General features: G+C 61.8%; 1 long non-coding RNA gene across 3 annotated transcripts; it reads right to left on the reverse strand.

Moving 5' to 3' along the window:
• Positions 1–10,212: 10,212 nt before the first annotated feature.
• Positions 10,213–13,261, reverse strand: LOC147350027 (uncharacterized). Of its 3 annotated transcripts, none has more exons than XR_015149135.1 (3): positions 12,612–13,261; positions 11,884–12,174; positions 10,213–11,572 (listed from the first exon to the last, which is right to left on the reverse strand). It is a non-coding gene; the product is annotated as an uncharacterized LOC147350027 (long non-coding RNA). The 3 variants fall into 3 exon arrangements; XR_015149134.1 differs by having other exon boundaries at positions 12,462–13,261; XR_015149133.1 differs by having other exon boundaries at positions 11,884–13,261.
• Positions 13,262–19,475: the final 6,214 nt, after the last annotated feature.

The following is a 19,475-nucleotide window of genomic DNA, read 5'->3' on the forward strand; positions in this document are numbered from 1 at the left end:
CTCCTCTCCTTCCGGGCCCCTTTCTCCTACAGCCTCCGCTGAGACGTGAGGACCGAACGGCGTCCCCGGGTGGTGTGGGGCAGAAGTCCAGGCGGGGTGGGCACGACGTGAGGGAGACTGCCATCCTTGGCTTCAGTTCTGGTCATAACTAGACACACTGGGCGGGCAGGCAGGACCAAGCGGTGTGGGAGCGGTCCCGGGGGGCCACACAGACCCCCCCCCCCACCCCGGCTGCTGTCCTGCACCGGTGGGAGGAGAGCGTCCTGCCGACACCCCGGCTGGGGGGAAAGGAGGAACCAAGTGCTAAATGAAGAGAATGGTTGCTGTTTTAGTGACAACAGTTCAGTGAAACGGTTGGTGTGCCTGCTTGTGTCCACCGCTCAGCAAGAGCAAACATGTGTCTTCCAGAAGCCTGTCCTGTGACCTGTGGCCACGGGCACCCTCCGGGCAGCTTTGCTCCAGCTGTCCCTGGGTACTCGGGCACCTTCGGTCACTGTGAGCAACCTTCTCCCTCAAAACCTGCTCCTGCCTCCACGCTGGCCTGGGTCTCCCACCAGACGCGGTCTGGCTCCATGACACCGACGGTCCAGGCTTCGGCCAGCGAGGCAGGGTCTGACCCGCCCCCGCCGAGTCCCGGGGGGTGTGGCCCCCTGGCGATGGTGGTGACCAGCCGGCCCAGCGCTGGCCAGCCTCGGGCCCTGACCCATTGGCGGGGTGGCTCTGGCCACTGAGCTCCTTATAATTTAAGGACCATCAGTGAGTCGCTCTGTGGAGCAGATGAGCCTGTTTGAATTCGTGAACTCTCTTGTGTCAGTTTAATGAAATGATCAGGTTTTCCGGCCTTGAAATCCCTGTAGGAGTGCAGCAGGGAACCGGCCTTCTCTGCTCCAATGAGGAGATGGACACTGCGTCCTGACCATCACTGCTGCCGGGAGCGAGAGACGGAAGCAAAAGGGGCAGCTGAAACCCACCTGCGCACTCACCCTCCACGTGGAAGGCGGCCGGGGCGACGCCCCAAGGCACCCAGATTCGAAACTCGCCCGTCGCAGCCGGGAGGCGGGATTCCTGAAGTGGCTGGCTCCCCGCATCTCTGCGGAGGCCTCCTGGGTGGGAGCGGGCCCTCCTCCTGGCTCCTTGCCTGGGCTGACACGAGCTGGTCCGTCCAGGGACCCCACGCGGGGCCCTGCTCCATAGGCAGCATCAACACCCCCGTGACCCTTTAGGATCACACCGACCCAGTGTCCCACACTCACCCTGACTGCGGCCTCAGCCTTACGGCTGTGCTGCCAATCATCAGCTCCCGCACCCGTCAGCCAGCGCCGTCTCCTAACTGAGTGTGGTCTTTGGACTGTGGTTAGCCTGGCTGTCTCCCCGAGGGGCTATTTTCAGGGATGGTTCCACATGGGACCTTCCAAGGACCATAGAGGAAAGTGTGTGTGGGCTTCCACTGGGGGACAAATGTACACTTCCCACAGTGAGGCTTTGCCTCAGTGGCTGTGGGCGGAAAGCCACAAAGAGAGGGGCTGTAAAATCAAAGTCCGGGTGGACGGGGCTGGCGCGGCTGCTGTGCAGGCTCGTGGTCAGGTGGGGACCTGTGCCCCTGTTTCCATGGCTCCACCGTCATCAACCAGTGGGTCCACTTTTAGGTCAGGCTCCAGCCTGCCTATCCCCCCAAGAAACCAACCAATTACAAGGAAGATGTGGGTACAGACTCCCCCCATGCCACCAGCCTGGGGGTGCACAGCCTCCCCTTGGCTCACAAGCCACGACCGGCCTCGTGGCCACACCGGCGCAGGGGAGGTGGGAGATGGCCCGTCCCAGGAGGCCAGGCCCCAGCTCGGTGTCGGGGACTCCACGGGAGCAGCAAGGGGCGTGACGCTGGATGCCTGGGGTCAGCCGCAGACACCCCCCGCGCCCCCGCCACCTAGAAAAGACCCCATGACTGCAGCCTGGGCCGGGGCAGGTGTGGCCTTCATTTGTGCGGTGTTCACTGGGGAGTCTGAGCGTTTTCTCAGCTCTTACACCATGGTTTCCTCGTCTGAGAGTCTGCTTCTGGCCTGTCTTCCTGCTGTCTGTTCCTTTTGTATTGTCCGAGCTTTTACAGTTTCTGGGTCATGAGTCTCATTGTTCTTTATGTCCCCAGACTCCCTGGTCTGTGTACTTAGTCTGCCGTGTAACTGAGAAGCCCCGGACTTTGGGGCGGTCCACTTTATCAGGCGTCCTATTTGCTATGCGTCTGTTTTTAGTGTCTGATAGAAGACGGTCCTAACTCTCAAAGGTCGTAAACCCACTGCTTTATCTTTGCTTCTGATACACTTAAGTTTTCCAACCTTCACATCTTAAGGTTTTCGACATTTGTCTTTGGGACACAATTTTTATGCTTTTTTCCCCGAAAGGAAGAGTCATTTTTCCAAATATTCTTGACCACGTGAGTGGCCTTTTCTCCGCGGGTCTGGAAGCCACCGCACAGGACAGCCTGGCCCGCAGGCGACCTGCTTCCTGGATGTTTGGTTTGGCCTGAGCTGCTACCACACGCTTTCGTAATGTTCCTTCCTTCCAAGCGGAAGCACTTCGAGTGCTTCTGCGCCACTTCTGTCGTTGGCTCTTCTATGTGAGTGGGGCCTGACTGTGTTGAAACTTTGATTAGGATCACAGTATAGAATTGGCACGTCACCCAACGTGTCCACATGCGAACGTGGGCTCGCCCTCTGGTTAGTTAAGCATCTCTGTGTTTTGGGACTTAATCTTTCTGTTGTGTTTTGCTAATATATGGGGAAAAAATTCAGACTCGAAGTTGAAGAGCCACTCCTGTTTTATAAATAAAGGGCCAAGTGCGTTTGACGGAAGTGAGAGTTCCTTCTGGGAAGGAGCGTCCTGAGGGCTCCTCCAGTGGCTGGCGCCCACATGTCCCTTGTCACCTTCCAGGCTCCTGACACACCCTCGTCACAAGGTTCCTCCTGCTTCCGAGGCCGCAGGTGGCAGTGCCCAGGGGCAATGAGAGGGAAGGTGTGCTCTAAGGCTCTCATAATAAAGTAAACGTGTTGCCTGAAATGCGGGACCCAGGACCCACGGGTGAGAACATGTTTCAAAGATTAACCGACCCCACCGGTGAATTTCTCCTTGTCTCCAAGGGTGCCTGAAGCTGGAGCTAGGACCAGGTTGTCACGTGGCTTTCCTGCATCTGAAACCCTTCTTGCTTTTTGGAGAACACGACCCTGGGGGCTCATGGTGCAGGCAACCCCCTCAGAAACCAGTGTAGCTCATCCTGGTGGCCCCGAGGTTCCTGGACGCCACCACTCAGATTCCTGTGGTCAGCGGTCAGCAGACAGGAGCTCTGGCAGAGGGTGAAGCTCTGCCGCCCAGGGACGGGCCTGGTGGGGGCAGGTCAGCTCCTCGGGCCTTCCCCTCTCTGGCTGCCTTCTTCCCGCTGCAGGGCTGGGGACCCCGGAGAGGACCCCTGTGTCTCCATGGCCTCGGACTTTTATTCCTTACCCTGAGTGGGTGCTGTCACCCACAGCCTGGCCCTAACCTGGGCTCCACATGGTGCGGTCAGGGAGCCCCACCGGGCCTCTTGTCATGAAGGGTCCACACAGCTAAGGGCTTCCAGGAATCAGGCCCCCAGCCCTCGACACACAGCCAAGGACTAGATGTGGAGTAGAACTCATTCCAGGGAGGGCGGTTGGGTCACTGGGGGCCCCCAGGGTCCAGGGGCTGAGGCGGAACCCCCGTCCCTGCTGGTTCCAGGCCTGCCCCTTGGCTGGGCTCCGTCCTCCACCTCCCCTTGGAGCCCATGATCTGGACCTCGCCCTCCAGCCTCCCTGGGGAGTTGGAGGCCACCTGGAGTCCCCCCGGCAGCCCTGAGGGCTCCTGACGCTGGGCAGAGCTGTCTCCCCATGGTTCATGGCCGGGAGCCGCCAGCCCACCGAGTCCACGCCCCGGTCCCCGGAAGCCATGAATGTGACCTTTCCTCAAATAGCAGGACTGTGACTCAGCAGATGCGACCAAGGTAAAGACCCTGGATGAGGAGATTATCCCGGATTAACTGGTCAGCCCTGAGCGCGGGGCTGGTGTCCTCAGGAGGGAGACAGGAGGGATTAGCGACACAAGTGGGGACCACGTGAAGCCACAGGCAAGGACCAGAGCCACGGCGGCCGGTGGCGGGGGTGAAGCCGGGCCGCGGAGGCAGTGGGGCCTCCACGCAGACCCCTGCCTCCAGCACCAGGGGAGAGCCGGTCTCTGAGCCACCGCGCGGCCGCAGGACACCCAGACCCCCACCCTTCGGGGAGCCTGCCCGGCATCAGAGAGGTGACAGCTCAGGATGGCTGCCTCCTCTGGGCAGAGGGAGCCCCACGCTCTCCACCACCCCACCCCCCAAGCTGACCCGGAGCCCTTCAACATGTGGACATGGGACCACATCCCACATGGGACTCGCCGACTGCCGGGACCCTCAGAACCGCAGGCTCATGTAGGCGGCTGCAGCCCCACTGCCCACCCTCTGACCCCTCTGCTCTGGGCTCGGAGGCCTCCCCGTCCCCGTGACCCATGCTTTCTCGCCCTGCCCTGCAGCCCCACGCTCAGTCTCCTGGGGTGAGCTCATGGATCTGGGGTGAGGTGGGAGAAGCGATGGGAAGTCATGAGGCAGCTGGGCACCCTCTGTGACCCCCGAGGCCTCCCCTCTCTCAGGATGAGGTCCTGTCCCTGGCCACCTGTCTGAAGGCCCAGGGATGGCCTTGCTGTGTTCACGCTGGATTCCTACCGACTGTGTCAGTTGGAGGAAGAAGGGGCCAGGAAGGTGGGGCTGAGCCCCTGGAGACCCCCAAACCCCAGGCTTTACAAACCAATGACGGATTTGGGGTCTGGAGTTCCGGAAGGTTCTGGGTGGTTCTGGATCAGGTCTGGGGTGGGGGTCGGGCGTCTGGCCGGCATCTTTGGGTCTCAGGGCCTCCCTACGTGGCCCCCAGGTGCCGCCTGCAGGAGGGCCCTGAGCTCACGGCCTGGCATCCAGTCTCTCCACTGGTGTGGACAGACCCTCCTCACTCCCCAAGGCCAGGAAGCCCAGGGTCCTTGTGAGGCTGCCAGCCTCAGTGCCCCTGTCCTGGGCGTTCAGGCCATGGCTCTGATTACCATGTCTTACCGACATGTAACTCACTCACGGCCAGTAACGTGCAGGGACGGTGAGTATTCAGCTGGGCTTTCACCTGTGTCTGTGGACCCGCAGGGTCGGCCAGTTCAGGGCACGGACAATCCCCCCCAGCCCCCAGGGATGCCCCCGATCCCTCAGGAGCAGAGCTTCTGTAAACACTGTCCCTGGAGAGGAGTTCTGTCTGATCTTGAGCTCCCTGAAATAGACCCACATGGCAAGACCTCCATGGTGGGCTCCATTGACCCCCACCCCCGTATTCAGGCCTTGCAGCCCCGCCCACTGGGGGGCTGACCCCCACATCCCAGACCCTGTCCCACAGCCACGCCGGTGCGTCCCACAGTGGGTCCTCTGACTCCGCAGCCCTGGAAGGTACGCTGCCCTCCCAGGCCTCCCAGGCCGGTGCCCGGAGGAGGCTGGACAGTGCAGCGGTCGTGGGGTCAGTGGCTGTGGGGGGGGCCTGTGGAAAAGAGCTGGGAAGGCAGAGTGGGGCGGGGCCTGGAGCCGGGGACCCCCCACGAGGGCTCAGGGAGACACAGGGGGCGCCAGGATCCACCAGGGATCAAACCCGTGTGACCCCGCCGGACTTCCCGGGGATGTCCCTCCAGTCCACGCATCTAACAAAGGGGGGATACCGCATCTTAGAAGATCTTCGCGGGCACGTCCCAGCCAAGAGCCCTGGGTGGGGCCCCGGAGGTACTGACTCATGGACAGTTTTCCGCAAGGGCGGACACAGGCTGGACGGTTCCGAAGCCTTGTCTTTGCTGGGGACGCTGCGTGGATTTGGCCGGGGTCACGTTCTGGAGTGCCCAGAGGACAGCTGTGTCTGGGACAGGATGGCGTATGGGCCCGCTCACAGCACCCTGACTTCCTCCCACTCCATTCGAAGCGTCGAGAAAGCTCAACTTAATACACACACAACTGTACCAGGTGGCTGGTCTGAGACCAAGCGTGCATTTCCGGCTAGAAATATCCAGGCCATCAGGAAAGCATCAGGTTTTTCGTGTTATGTTAAAAAGCTTCATCATTCTCTCTGTAGGACACGAGATGGCCTCTGTGCCCTGGTGCTCCAACCCTGCCTGCAGCTTGCTCTTCACACACTTTTGATTTTTCTAAGTAACTCAAGTGTTTAGAGAGATCCGGAGCCCCGTAGTGGCTTTTTGAGACTTTGTCAGAAGACCTAACCCAGCGTGATGCAATATTTCCTGGCAGGATAGGCTGCTGTCTGAAGGAGAGAGGTAGAGAGTTCTGCTCTGCGGATCCCTGGGGCCAACAGCACAGAGGTCGTGATGGAAACGAGCAGACTGGAGGGATGTGGGAGCCCTGGAAGGCAGGGGCCGAGCCCAGAGCCCAGTGCTGACCCCCAGGGCTCCGGATGTTCTCAGAGACACGGGGTGGCCCCTCTTGCCCAGCCGTCTTGGGTTCTGCACGAACGTCTGGCATCCCAGGAAGCACCTTCCCGCATGGTGGGTGGCAGGTCCCCCTAGCTCATAGGCAGCTCCCGACTTCGAGGGGGAGACTAGCTTTGCTTCCTCTGTTGGTGGATCCTCCGCCCCAGAGCTCACCAGCCTTGAGCGTGAGGGGTGGGTGCTCTGAGTCAGCACAGAGCCTGGAGAGAAGGGCGCCCAGGTCAGGGCTGAGCGGCTCCTCATCAGGCTGAAACCCCTGGTGATCGCACGCTGTGCTGAATGGTGGGGGCTGACACCCCCTCTGTGCTGGTCCTCATTTCCTCCAGGAATGATCTCTCTCCCTTCCTGGAGGGGCAGCTGGCTACGAGGTGGGTCCTCCCTTAGGACAAGTCCATCCCCCGACCAGGACGCCAGGAAGAGCAGAAACGCGGCTTCCCCAGCTCTGCCCCCAGCTACTTCACCCACGGAGGGCGGCTCCAGCACTCCGGGTGTCGGGTGACGGTTCCCGGGTGGGCACCTTGTGTCATGAGACGTGGCTGCTGCTCTGACGTTCGCAGACTCAGAGCAGCCACTGAGTTACCAGCTGTCAAAGGAGAAGCCCACAGCTCCTGAGAACTCGGGCCTGTCACGCTGTCTCCTGGAGACAACAGTGAGCGGAGAGAAAGTCAATAAAAATCACGTCCGACTCCTAGCTGGCAGCCTCTTTATTTTTTTTTCCTTTTTTACCCTTTTTGGCCCATAGCCCCGTGAGTAGGCTGCCCCACGTGGTGTCTGAGTAACCGTGGTGACAGGCAGTGCCTGTGTCTGCCTCCAAATGGGGGCTGGTCCTTTGCACGTGACAAGGTGGGGGGCTTCAAGGGCTCACCTGGGGGCGGGGGGCAGGACTGAGGGGGCACTGTGTGGGCGCACACGTCTCCAATGGGCACCGTCTGCTGCTCCAGGCCCAGGGACGCCAGGGCGTACGGACACCTCCCTCCATCCGGCAGGAGTCCAGGGAGGCGGGGGCCGACCCAGAGAGGTCATGTCTCCTGGGGGCAGATGGCTGCTTGTGGCCCTTCAGGTACAAGTGATGGAAGGGAGCGGCCCGGCACCCCTCTGGCGTCAGGAGGCAGGTTAAGCTCGCATCAGTGGAAGGCGGGGCCGGCGGTAGTGTCCAGGCGGCACCTGCATCTGCGAGGTTCGTGGGGACTCCTCCGCGCTGGGGCATGCCCGCTGTGTCTGGCCTCTCAGCAGGAAGCAGCTCAAGGTCCTCACGGGGGTAGTGAGCTGAGCGCACACACTTGGGACTCCTGACGCTGAGTCCACGTGCACCTCACCATCTTTCTGTCCCTTCTCGGAGTCTCAGCTCCCCGAGGGGGCAGCCCGGAGTGAGAGGATTTCCTGAGGATGAGGCAGGAGAAGACTCAGACCCGGGGCTCCCGGAGGGGAGACCTCTCAGCCCTTCTGCATTTTGGGTGCGTTTGGCAGAGCCTGGCCCCACCCACTGAGCACCTGTGCGCCCCTTCTCCGTTTGACAGCCACTAAAGCCCCCACCGTCCCAAGGGGCTGTCTCACCCCTCCCCCGCTCTACCTCCTGCTCGGCGTGAGAGTCTCGAGTCTGGGGGAGCTTTCTTCCCATCGAGCCCCCTCTGGATGGGGCGGTAGGCTCGGGGTCACTCTGGAGCAGGGAGAGGCCTGGATGGCAGGTGGGCTTGGAAAGGACCTCACCTCAGCTCTGCGTGGTCTGCTCTGGGGAGGGACCCCCCACTCCTGCTCCCTGGAGGGCGGCTGGGTCGGTGGGGGTTGGTGGTGGCGTGGAGGTGGTGAGTCTTGGTACAGAAGGCACGTTTCTGTCCTTGTGTGCAGAAGCCCCCGCCGCCTCCCTGACTAAGGGGGACAGGCCACTGCCCTGTTTTATTTCTAATCTGCCCACAAATGTGTGCAGTAAAAGGCACATTGAAAGCAGAAAGCATCAAGGAAACCAAGTGCCACTCATTCAGTCGTGTCCACCTGCTTGTGACCCTGTGGACTGCAGCCCGCCAGGTTCCTCTGTCCATGGGATTCTCCAGGCAAGAACACTGGAGTGGGTTGCCATTCCTCCTCCAGGGGACCTTCCCAACCCAGGATCGAACTTGGGTCTCCCACATCGTCAGGCAGATTCTTTATCTTCTGAGCCACCAAAGCATCAAAGAACTAAGTATCAAAAATTGGTTCAAGGGAGGATTCAATCAGGAATGTTGAAATAAGTTTGTAGAGATGGAACACTGGTCATTGTCCAGAGGGCACCCCAGGAGTGCACGTGCGCGCACACATATACACACGCACACACATACTCATACACGCATGTTCTGTGAAGATCTGTGACTTGTCAGAGGTGGGCGCTGGGCCCACAGCACACCTGACCTTGCTGCAGAGTCAGGGCTGGGCTGCTGCGACCCCAGGGCCTCTCCCAATTCCTTTCCTGCAAAACAGAGGGAGACTGTGCCTGCAGCTCTGAAGTTCTCCTCTCCTCGCGGCCGTGGGGAGCGTGCCTGGAGCCCTGCGGCCTGCCCTGGGACACCGAGGGGCTGCGTGGTGACCTTCCTGGGGGGAAAGGTCATTGGGCCCCTTGGGGGCTCTCGTGGCAGAATCTATGGTCAAGAGAAGACCCGGCACGCCCCTCTGGGCTGACTAGAGGCGGGCAGGTTTCCCCCTGTGTTTTGGCCGCAGCCCTGAGAGAAGGCATGACTTTTGCACAAGCTGTTGTGCAGACTCTCAGCTCCGGGCCCTTCTGCGGGGAGGGGGGCCTGGGGAGCCTAGCAGCAGCCCCCCAGGAAGGGGAGCTTTTCTAACTCTGTCTGCTCTTCGTGACGCATGTGGGGGGCCTTCGTGAGATTCCTGGGGCCCCAAAGTTGGCTCCTGGGATGGCTCCCAGGACCCCCGGCAGGAGGGGCCCCGAGGCTCAGCCCTGGAGTGCTGGCTGCTCCCTCCTGCGTGTCTGCCCCACCAGGCCCCCAGGGAGGGGCACAGGGGTCACACTCCCCCAGCCTGAGATGTTCCTTCCCGAGGGCCCACCGCAGTCCTGAGCGCAGAGCATCTTAACTGCCACCGGCTCAGCCCCGTGTCACCCACGGCCAGGCTCTGCCGTTCGGGGTCCACGCCTCCACCCCACGGGCCCCTGTCCCTAGCGTCTCAGGTGGAGTGTCCCCGAGTCGGTGTTTCCTGATCCTTGAGGCCCCCTGGTGACCCCCGCCCCGCTGCTTCTCACTCCCCCAGTGGCTCTGCTCTGCCTGTGGTCTGTTGGTTTCCTGGTTTTGGCCCCTCTGCGTCCTGGCCACGCTGGCCGATCGCTCTGACTGCCCTCCTCCTCTCCTGTGGACTCTGTGTGGACAAAGCACATGCTGGCAGAAAGTTGGAAGGGTAAGCCTGCGTGTCCCCTGTTCCCGCGGCCCCGTGATCACTGAGCTCTGAATTCTGGTCGTTGACCCCTGGAGGTCAGACTCAGCGCCTCTGCTCAGGCCGGCTCTGAAGGTGGCTCCAGGATGGGCGTGGCCGGGACAGAGGAGGGCCGGGCTGCGAGACTGCCCCGGCCGCCGGGTCTCTCCGGGGCGGCCCGATTTCCCTGCCACGTTTACTGTGGCACTTCAGTGGAATGGCACCCCATATCAGGACCGCTCACGTCAGTTACGAACAGTATCACTTGGGTTAATTGTTCTTACTTCATTTTACTTTCCTCACTTATAAAATGATGGTACCAGGCAAACAAACCCAGCCTCTTGTAACACGACAACCGTGAGAGCGGAAGGAAGTGACCCAGGAAATCACAGCGTGAAGAAGGAACTTCTTAGGGTTTAACAACAAACAGCTGAATCAGCCAAGCGGCCTGCACCTCAGTGGGTCAAAGTCCTTCCCCTCGGGCTCCGGCCTCCGATGCCTCCGCTGGAGCCGCCCCCTGACCCGAGTCAGCCTCAGGAGGCTCCCCGCGCTCCCCGCCACTTCACATCGGGAGGGTGGCCACGTGCTTCCTGCTTGGTATTCACGCTTCGTGAGGGGTCAGCTGAGAGTGGGGACATCCCCAGACTCATAAGTGACTCCACTCGGGGGGCAACTTCTACATCAAAAGTCGCTCAGTCATGTCCAACTCTTTGTGACCTCGTGGACTATACAGTCCATGGAATTCTCCAGGCCAGAATACTGGAGTGGGTAGCCTTTCCCTTCCCCAGGGGATGTTCCCAACCCAGGGATCAAACCCAGGTCTCCTGCATTGCAGGCGGATTCTTTACCAGCTGAGCCACAAAGGAAGCAATTTCTATGTTAGTGGAGAAAAAGGTCCTTTCTTAGTAAGGCCGTTTAGAAATCTGTACTAAAAAAGGAAAACAGAAGCCCCTAAGACGTTGGATTTTATGTGTCAGCTTGGCTGGGTCCTGGCGTGCGCAGGGCCTGAGTGTGTGTGCTTATAGTCCTGTCCGACGCTGCAGCCCCATGGACTGTAGCCTGCCAGGCTCCTCTGTCCATGGGGTTCTCCAGGCAAGGATACTGGAGTGGGCTGTTGCCATGCCTTCCTCCAGGGCATCTTCCCAACCTAGGAATCGAAACTGAGGTTCTTATGTCTCTGCATCGGCAGGTGGGTTCTTTACCACTAGCGCCACCTGGAAAGCCCAGACGCTTGGCCGAACATGCTTCAGTCGGGATGACAGGAGGATTTGAGTGAGTGGACAGGAAAGCCGACCGCCTGCCCCGAGCTGTGGGCCTTGGCCAATCAGCTGCAGTGCTGGGTGGACCACCGCCCTCAGCTGACCGTCTGAGCTGGGCCTCTGCTCTTTTCTGGCCGTGGGGTGGCACTGCAGCCTGAGGTCTTCCCAGGTCTTGAGCCTGCTGGTTCACAGGCAGAACCACAGCACTCCTCTCCTGGGTCCAGGATGCCCCTGCAGACCCGGGGATGGGCCAGCCCCCGCGACGGCACGAGGTGGTCCTTGACGATCGGCCTCAGCAGGTGGACACGTTCTACTCAGGCTGCTTCTCCGGGGGCCCTGAGACAATGGAGGTGGCGGGGCTGCTCGAGGCCCTGAGAGCGGGAGGGAGTTTGCGATGGAGCGCATGCCGGCCGGAGCCCTGCAAGTGCTCGGCAGGGGCCTCTGCGGATTCTGCTCTCAGCCCTCTGGGGACGTTCAGCCCCCATGGCCCTCCGCCTGGAGCCCCCAGCACGCCACTCCCTGAGGCCCCTGCCCCCCTGGAAGTGGTTCCTGACTCCCACGGCCCCCCGTGGGACTGGCCTGGGCCCCTGGGCTGCACTCTCTGCTCATGCACCTGCCGGCCCCTCTGAGAGGCGGCTCGCGGGCCGGGCTCGACCGTGACTCAGGCCAGCGCCTCTCTCACCTCCTGCTGCCCCAGCAGCCATGGGCCCTGGGGGAGGCCACCATGTCCAATAGTGATGTGGAGACACAGGCCCCTGGAGGGTTGTCACCGCAGATGGTCACCCGGCCCCGGGATGCAGGACGCAAGCCTCTCTTGAAGGACCCCTGCCTCCTCGCCTGATCAGAGGTCTCCGGTGGGGCGGGGGGTGGTCGTCCCGAGCTGCTGGGGCCCAGCCGGGTCTGCTGCCTCTGGAGCGGGAGGTCAATCAGGGTCGAAGGTCATGTTGCCCCGAGGACAGCGGGCACACCCCATCTGTCGGGTGAAGACCCATTGAGTGAAGGTCTCGCTCTCCCTAGAACCTGGAAGTGGATCTTTGGGGCCCTTTCTCCTTGCCTTGCGGCCAGCAGGTGGGCCCAGGGGAGCTCTCTCAGGCCGTTGCCCCAGACCAGAAGCCTGTCCCTGCACTGCGTGTGGGGGCCGTGCGGGTAAGAGGGTCCCCGAGGGCAGACACCCTGTGCCCCAGACGTGGGAGCCGTCAGCAGCCCTCGAGCCCGGGACCCCTCTGCAGGCCGAGACCTTCCTGGGGGCGGAATACCTACACCTGTGTAGACGTTCAGCAGCTTCCGTGCATCCCAGGGGGCCCCGCACTCCCGCACTCCCGCACTCCCTGAGACACAGGAATACCAGCAGTGCCTCCCGGACGGGGCTGCCCAGCGCCCTTTGCAGAGAAAGTTCCAGGCCTCCCCCACCTCGGGGACGCACTCCTGGGCCGTGTGTGTCCTGCACGGCTGCAGGAGCCCAGGGCCGTGCTGGGGGCTCCGAGGGGCTTCCAGGGGCTGGGAGAGGCTGGGCAGGGCTGGGTCCTCCAGAAGGGAAGCAGCAGCGGGGCGAGTGCAGGCTCCCGGGAACCTGCTGGCCACGGACGTGCCCCTGGCGGGCGCCCGCCCACCACACGGCGCCTCCTCACTGCCGTCAGTGAGTCACGTGCTTTTGCCCACTTGCATTTCCTGTCTTTGAATTACGCCTTTGCATCTCTTGAGTTTTTGCCTTTTTCTTGTTGAGCTGTAGGGGTTTTGAAAAAACAGATGTGACTGACACGGGTCCTTCCAGCGTGCTCCCGACGCTGCTCTGTCTCACTTGCCTTTCGTCTTGATCCTCATCCCTTTCATCCTGCCAGTGTTTTTTGATTCTCAGATGTAGTTAAATTTAGTCACCCTTCTATGGGTGTTTGCATATTCTTTTCATAGTTCTCAAGTCTGTTGGAAAACAGTTCTGCTTTCTGCTTGGGGAGATTCCTGACCTCAGAGAAGCCATCTGGGGAAACCAGATAGGAGGGGACACCATACCAGCGGGAAGTCCACGGCGAGGCCTGCGCCGCCCCGGGCGGGGAGCGACGCTGCGAGCCGGCCGCTGGGGGCCAGACCCAGGCTGTGGGGGGCCAGACCCAGGCCGCAGGGGCACCCAGCCCTGCCCGGAATGGGGCCCCAGGCCGTGGGGGCACCCATCCCTGCCCGGAATGGGGCGGCCTCTTCCCAGACTGTGGGGGGCACCCACCCCTGCCCAGAATGGGGCGGCTTCTCTCCAGGCTGGAATGACTGCCAGGCTCGGGGGAGCTGCAGCCCCTGGTTGCCCCCACTCTGCTGGGACCACCTCAGGCTGGCAGTCACCGGGGGTGCTCCTCTTCTGGGCTCCCCCGTTTCGCCAGTGGTTAGACCCAGAGGATGAGCCCTGGGACCCGGACCACGGGGACGGCAGCCTTAGAACCCCACCTGGGACTTCACCCAGAGGCGCAGCGGCCGAGCCTCAGGGAGGGAGTCCGGTCTGGCCGGGCAGCAGCAGCGCATGCTGGTCAGAGGTCATCATGCGGCTGGAACGGGATCTGCAGATGGGCCTGGACCCTCACACGTCTGCGGACTCCCGGCTCAGAGGGCCTGAAGCCCCAGGTCACGGGGTGGGCGGCCCGAGCCCCTCTGGGAACACGGGAGGCCCCGATCAAAGCCTCCCTCCCGGGCACCCTCAGAGTCCAGGTGGCTCTTTCTCTTCATGAGCTGTCCTTCCCGTGAGGACACCAGCCCTGCTCTGTCCACGTTCGCTCTGACGCCCCAACTTACTCTGCGAAGACCCCACCTCCTAGACGCACGTGTTCACAGGAGCCCGCGACTTCAGCGCCGAACTTGGAAGGGACACACCATTCAGCCTGTCGGACAGGTCCTGTGAAGACTGAGTAGGAGGTTTTCACGTGCGGAGTGGAGGGCCAGCGGCTGGCAGCCCTTGGGGAAGCCTCCAGGAGCGTCCAGCAGGGGAGTTCCTGGGGTCCGCACTGGTTCTCAGCGCCCAGGCTCCTCCTAGACCCCCACGACCGTCTGTAAGCCCTGCTGGGAACCCTCATTACTGCCTGGAGAGTCACTCCCTCTGAGGACATGGGAACGCCCTCTGAGAAGCCAACCAGCCCGGATGAGCTCCCCAAGCCCCTGAGGCCTGGAAGCAGACTCTCTGAGGACGTGGGCAGGCCCTCCGAGGTGCTGAGGTTGGGAAAGGGGCGCCAGGACTCTGGGCCCCCGGCGGGTCTTGCTCTGTGGCAGCTGTGAACTCACACCTCTGCCAGACACCCAGGGGGGGCAAGGGGTTGGTGGGCGTGGGTCCCTGTGCAAGGGGAGCCCCCCACCTACTGGCCAAGATGGCAACATGGCCACAGATCCCAGGGAGGGACGTGAGCCCTGAGCCTGCGGGGCGCGGTCCAGCCTGGTCCTTGCAGGGTCCTCAGGCCTGGAGGCAGCAGGGGGCACGCTGGAATGCAGACTGTGACTCAGCACCCGCGGGAGGGCCCGGCTCCCGGGGGCAACGCTGACTCACTTGTGGTTCAGGAACGCGGCTTGTCAACCTCAGAATGTGTCACAGGAGCTGTGGGGGCAGCCCAGGCGAGTCATCGAGAGGAGGGAACAAACGTGGTCACCAGTAAGACCCCGAGGAGCCCTGGGCCTCCTAGACCCTCAGAGGGACCACCTGGGGATGCCGATCCCAGGACGCGGAGGTCAGGGCTTCTCTGAGGCCGTAGCCCGGCCCGAGGGGTTCAGGCCCGGCCTGATTCAGAGGACGCCGGTTCTGTTGAAACAAGGCCTGCACGGTGCCTCGGGGTGGGGGCAGGAATGTGCTGAAATAGGAAAGGAGACTGTTGCTCACCCCTCACCCCCAGAACGGTACCAGGAACCACGCTCACTCTTTAAAGGACGTTTTAAATAAAGTCTTCAGGAAGGCTCACACTGTTCCTACTGTGAGTAACTTGCGGCTCTCTCTGAAGGAGGCGTCAGGGCACCTTTTCTAACTTGCGGCTTCTCTGAAGGAGGCGTCAGGGCACCTTTTCTAACTTGCGGCTTCTCTGAAGGATGCGTCAGGGCACCTTTTCTAACTTGCGGCTTCTCTGAAGGAGGCGTCAGGGCACCTTTTCTAACTTGCGGCTTCTCTGAAGGATGCGTCAGGGCACCTTTTCTAACTTGCGGCTTCTCTGAAGGATGCGTCAGGGCACCTTTTCTAACTTGCGGCTTCTCTGAAGGAGGCGTCAGGGCACCTTTTCTAACTTGCGGCTTCTCTGAAGGAGGCGTCAGGGCACCTTTTTGGTGCTTGAACACACGGCACGGTTGTTTTTCAAGGAGGTGCTGGAAATGACGTGAAAGTCGCTCAGTCGTGTCCGACTCTTCGAGACCGCATGGACAGTCCATGGGGTTCTCCAGAGTAGAATCCTGGAGTGGGTGGCCTTTCCCTTCTCTGGGGGATCTTCCCAGCCCAGGGACGGAACCCAGGTCTCCTGCTTTGCAGGCGGATTCTTTACCAGCTGAGTCCCCAGGAAGCCCTCGTGTGTAAGAATTAAAACAGAGCTTCCGCCTTCACCCCGGCTCTCACTCCTTGACTTTTTGTTTTCCTCCCGTGTTGGGGCTTCGCATTTGCTCCCTGACCCCAGCTTGAAATCAGCTCTGAGGAGGAGACCTCCCCGGCCTCCCTGAGGTTCCCCCTGGAATCCCTGGAAACCCGGCCCACAGGGCCACCGTGTGGCCCACAGAGCCCGGCCTCCTCCCCGCGCGGCCACGGCTCTGCCCGGCGTCTGCACCCGGGGCTGGCCTTCAACATTCCAGCTGCTCCAAGAAGCCTCTCCTCCAGGTGGGTCCCAGGTGCCCCCACGTTCCGGCCGGGCTTCCGGCCGAGGGAGCACCCCATGTGGGTGCAGACGCCCTCAAAGCTTGGGCTCCCGGGACTGCCGGAGCGAGTATAGACAGGAGGTGACGGCTCACTCACCCATCCTGAAATGGGGCTCAGTGGGCACCTGCCCCTGCCCTGCGCCCCTGCCCATGTGAGGTGGTGGCAGTGTGGGGGTGTGGGGAGGTTGGAGGGGAAGAGTGGGGTGTGCAGGTGGAGGGGGATGGGGGAAGGGGGAAGGGGACTCAGGGGAGGCCCGGTGAGGGGGAGGAGCCAGGGTCTGCAGGCCGCTCACCGGAGGCAGGGGCACAGGGTGGGTGATGGTTTGGGGCTCCCTGAGGCCCGCAGACCCCTGACCAGCTGTGAGAGGGCGGGCAGGCCCTCAGCAGGGAGCAGGGAGGAGGGGCCGCAGGAGACCCAGCATTTGAGCCCATCAGTGGGAGTCCTTCCAGCACAGGGATGGGGAGAGAAGGGGTGGGCTGGGGTCCTGCTCAGGACCTCTGCTCTCCTTGCAGATGCTGCCCTGTCTGGGGCTGCCCCTTGGACCTGCGGCGACTCTCCTCCAAGAGCTTAAGGAGCGTCCTGCTGCCTTTGTCTCCTGTCCCACTCATAAAGTTAACAGGCGTGCTCTGGGGATTTAGACTAGAGAGAAGATGAAACTGACCAGGGGTGCTGTCACCTACAAGCTGGAGGGAGGGCTGCATTCTTGGGCTTCCTGGTTTCTCTTAAGAGTCTCCGCTAAGGGCCCGATTTCTCTTCGCCTGTTCTCTCTCAAGTTCAGGTGCCACTGTGCAAATGAAGCCAGGAATCAAGCGAGAAATATGCGCTTAACCCGACTCCGGGTCACCCCCATCACCAACTGGGATCCTTGTAAAACAGGGTCCACCAGATTTTTGGAACTGTGTTCAAAACTTTCCACTTTTCCCCTAAATCGACACTGAAATGCCTGTACCCTACTCCCCTGCCTTGTCCCAGGAGAAAACTCCCAGAGAGACCCCGTTCCTAGAAGACGCCCAAGCCCTTTAAGAAAGCTGGTGATGAGCCCCCACAAGGGCGTGCATGTTCTGACTGGTTCTGATATGAAGGTCGATGCAATGGTCCTGAACAAAATGATGCAAATCTGACCAGGCGTCACCTTGAGCGACCTCTGCTTCATCTCCCAGTGGGTCCTTGGTCAAGATATACAAGCATCACAGGGGACCTGCTCATCCTCCCCACACTGAACAGGGGCCCCAACCACACCCCGTGTCATGGCGCGCATGAAGGAGCTGGGGTGGGCGGGCGGACGGCATCGGGCGTGAGGGCCCCGCAGCGCAAGTGCATCCAGAGAAGGGGGAGGTGGGCAGCCAGGCCCCGCCCTCTCGCACTCCTCTGAACGGTTCTAGGGCTTTCCACGCAACTACAGTGCTCGTTTCATTCTCAAAAGATACAATAAAATGTATTTTTCTGGTCGGCATTAATTTCATAGCTTTCCTCCCTCCCCTCCCGGGCACCCACTAGCACCTGATATCAAGGTGCTTCCCCCTGCAGATGGATCGCAGGGACTTAGGCCTCCGATGCAGGCCAGCCTGAACAGCGGGGTGTGCTCAGGCCGGGATGGATGGGGCCTGGGGTGCCTGCCTTGGCTGCCTGTGTGCCTGGGGGGTGTGCCCCCGGGGTCGGCCCCCGTCAGGGTGGTCCTGTTCTCTCTCCTGGGTCCCACCTGTCACTCATGGCTGCCAGGGCCCAGGGGACAGCCCATCCCCCTGCGCCGGCCACCCCCTTGAGAGCCCTCTGGGAGATGCCCCTCCTGAAGCCGTGTGTCGCAGGGAGGATTTTCTCAGCTGTCTTGGGACCTCTGCTGGGTCTGTGATGTAATCTGAGCGCAGACAGTCTCCGGAGGAAAGAATACACACTTATTTGATGTTGGTTTTATGCCCCTCAGGGCTTCCCTGGTGGCTCAGATGGTGAAGAATCTGCCTGCCAAGCAGAAGGCGTGGGCTTGATTCCTGGGTCAGGAAGATCCCCTGGAGGAGGAAACGGCAACCCACTCCAGTGTTCTCGCTGGAGAATCCCATGGACAGAGGAGCCTGGCAGGCTACAGTCCATGGGATTGCACAGAGTCATATATGACTGAGCATGAGACAAGCACTGTACTTACGTGCCTGGGGGTGGCGGCTTCACAGAAGGTAAACCCTCAGAGAAGTGGCTAGGCTTGGGGGATTTGTGCCATTTGATAAGGAAGGATGCACTTCAGGAACTGACAAAGCAAAGAGAGGGGGTGTGTCGGAGGGGCCGGCCCGCCCGTGTCTCAGGTCCGTTAGCGGAGGTTGCAGCGGTGGAACCCTCACAGGGAGCTGGTCTCCTTCAGGCAGAGGGACCTCCCGTCTGCGTTTCCCGATTGCCTTCAGCTCAAAGCATTCCCTCTGGGGTGACACCCTGTGGATGGCTCAGTCTGGGCTCCCACTAACCACGTCCCCGAGGCGCTGTGATCTGCGGTGGCCACTGTCTGCACCCCTGGGCTGCTTCAGCTGGTGTTTGCACAGGTTTGTAAGGCACTTGGGGAGGGTGTCAAGCCCCAGCTTTTCTCGAGAGGAGAGGGAGACCCCCGGAGCAGCCCCCCAACTCTGTGGTCCAGCTGGGACAGACGCAGGCCCAGATGGGGCCAGGGCAGGAGTGGAGGCCTGTGTGCCCCGGATGTTGACCTGGGGGGGTCTCTACATCCTGGGGGCTGTGGGAGGGAGGCCAGACCCCATCCCTCGGGTGAGGAGTCCAGCGGGTGGGATGCGGAGGGGAGTGGGCACTGGCCCTCACCCCTGGGCTCCTGAGGTCAGCACACGTTCCGACGCCCATCCCTAGGAGCCCCACGTGAGGGCAGCAGCCCAGGAAGCTGAGTGTCCAGATGTGGGTGTCTGGACGCGGTTCACCAGGGACGCAAGTGTGGCCTGGCCCTCTGGACCTTCCAAGCAGGTTGTCCTGCCGCAAAGGCAGGTCCTGGTTCTGTTTCTGGGACGGTGGCATGTGACCCTGTACCCGCCTGAAGCCTGCCCTCGTGCCTGCCCCAGGGCCGGAGCAGCCCACCGCCTTCTAGGGACGCCCAGGGTCCAGGCTCTGTCTCAGGAGGCAGGGCTCGGGGAGCCCCAGTCCCAAGTGCCGGCATCTGCAGGGGCTGGACCAAGGCTGCCGCCCGCCTCCCAGGAAGCACTGATCCCTGCAGAGAGAGGCCAGGTCACTTTGGCCCTCCTCCCTCAGGCTCCAGGGAAAGATGTCCCCAGGGCAGGTGCCAGCGTCGGGGGACTGGGGACGGGACCTGGGCTTCCCTGAGGGCCTCCACGTGCGCCCAGAGCCCGACCCTCCTGGGTGGAGGTGTCTGCCCCTGAGTTCTGGGAGAGGGCGGGTGAGTGTGCAGGGGAGTGCACATGCCTGGTGTGCACGTTCGAGCGTGG

The sequence above is a fragment of the Bos grunniens genome, chromosome 20 (genome assembly GCF_055505025.1).
Source record: "Bos grunniens cultivar Pamir isolate PY7600 chromosome 20, Bosgru_T2T1.0, whole genome shotgun sequence".
Lineage (NCBI taxonomy): Eukaryota > Metazoa > Chordata > Mammalia > Artiodactyla > Bovidae > Bos > Bos grunniens.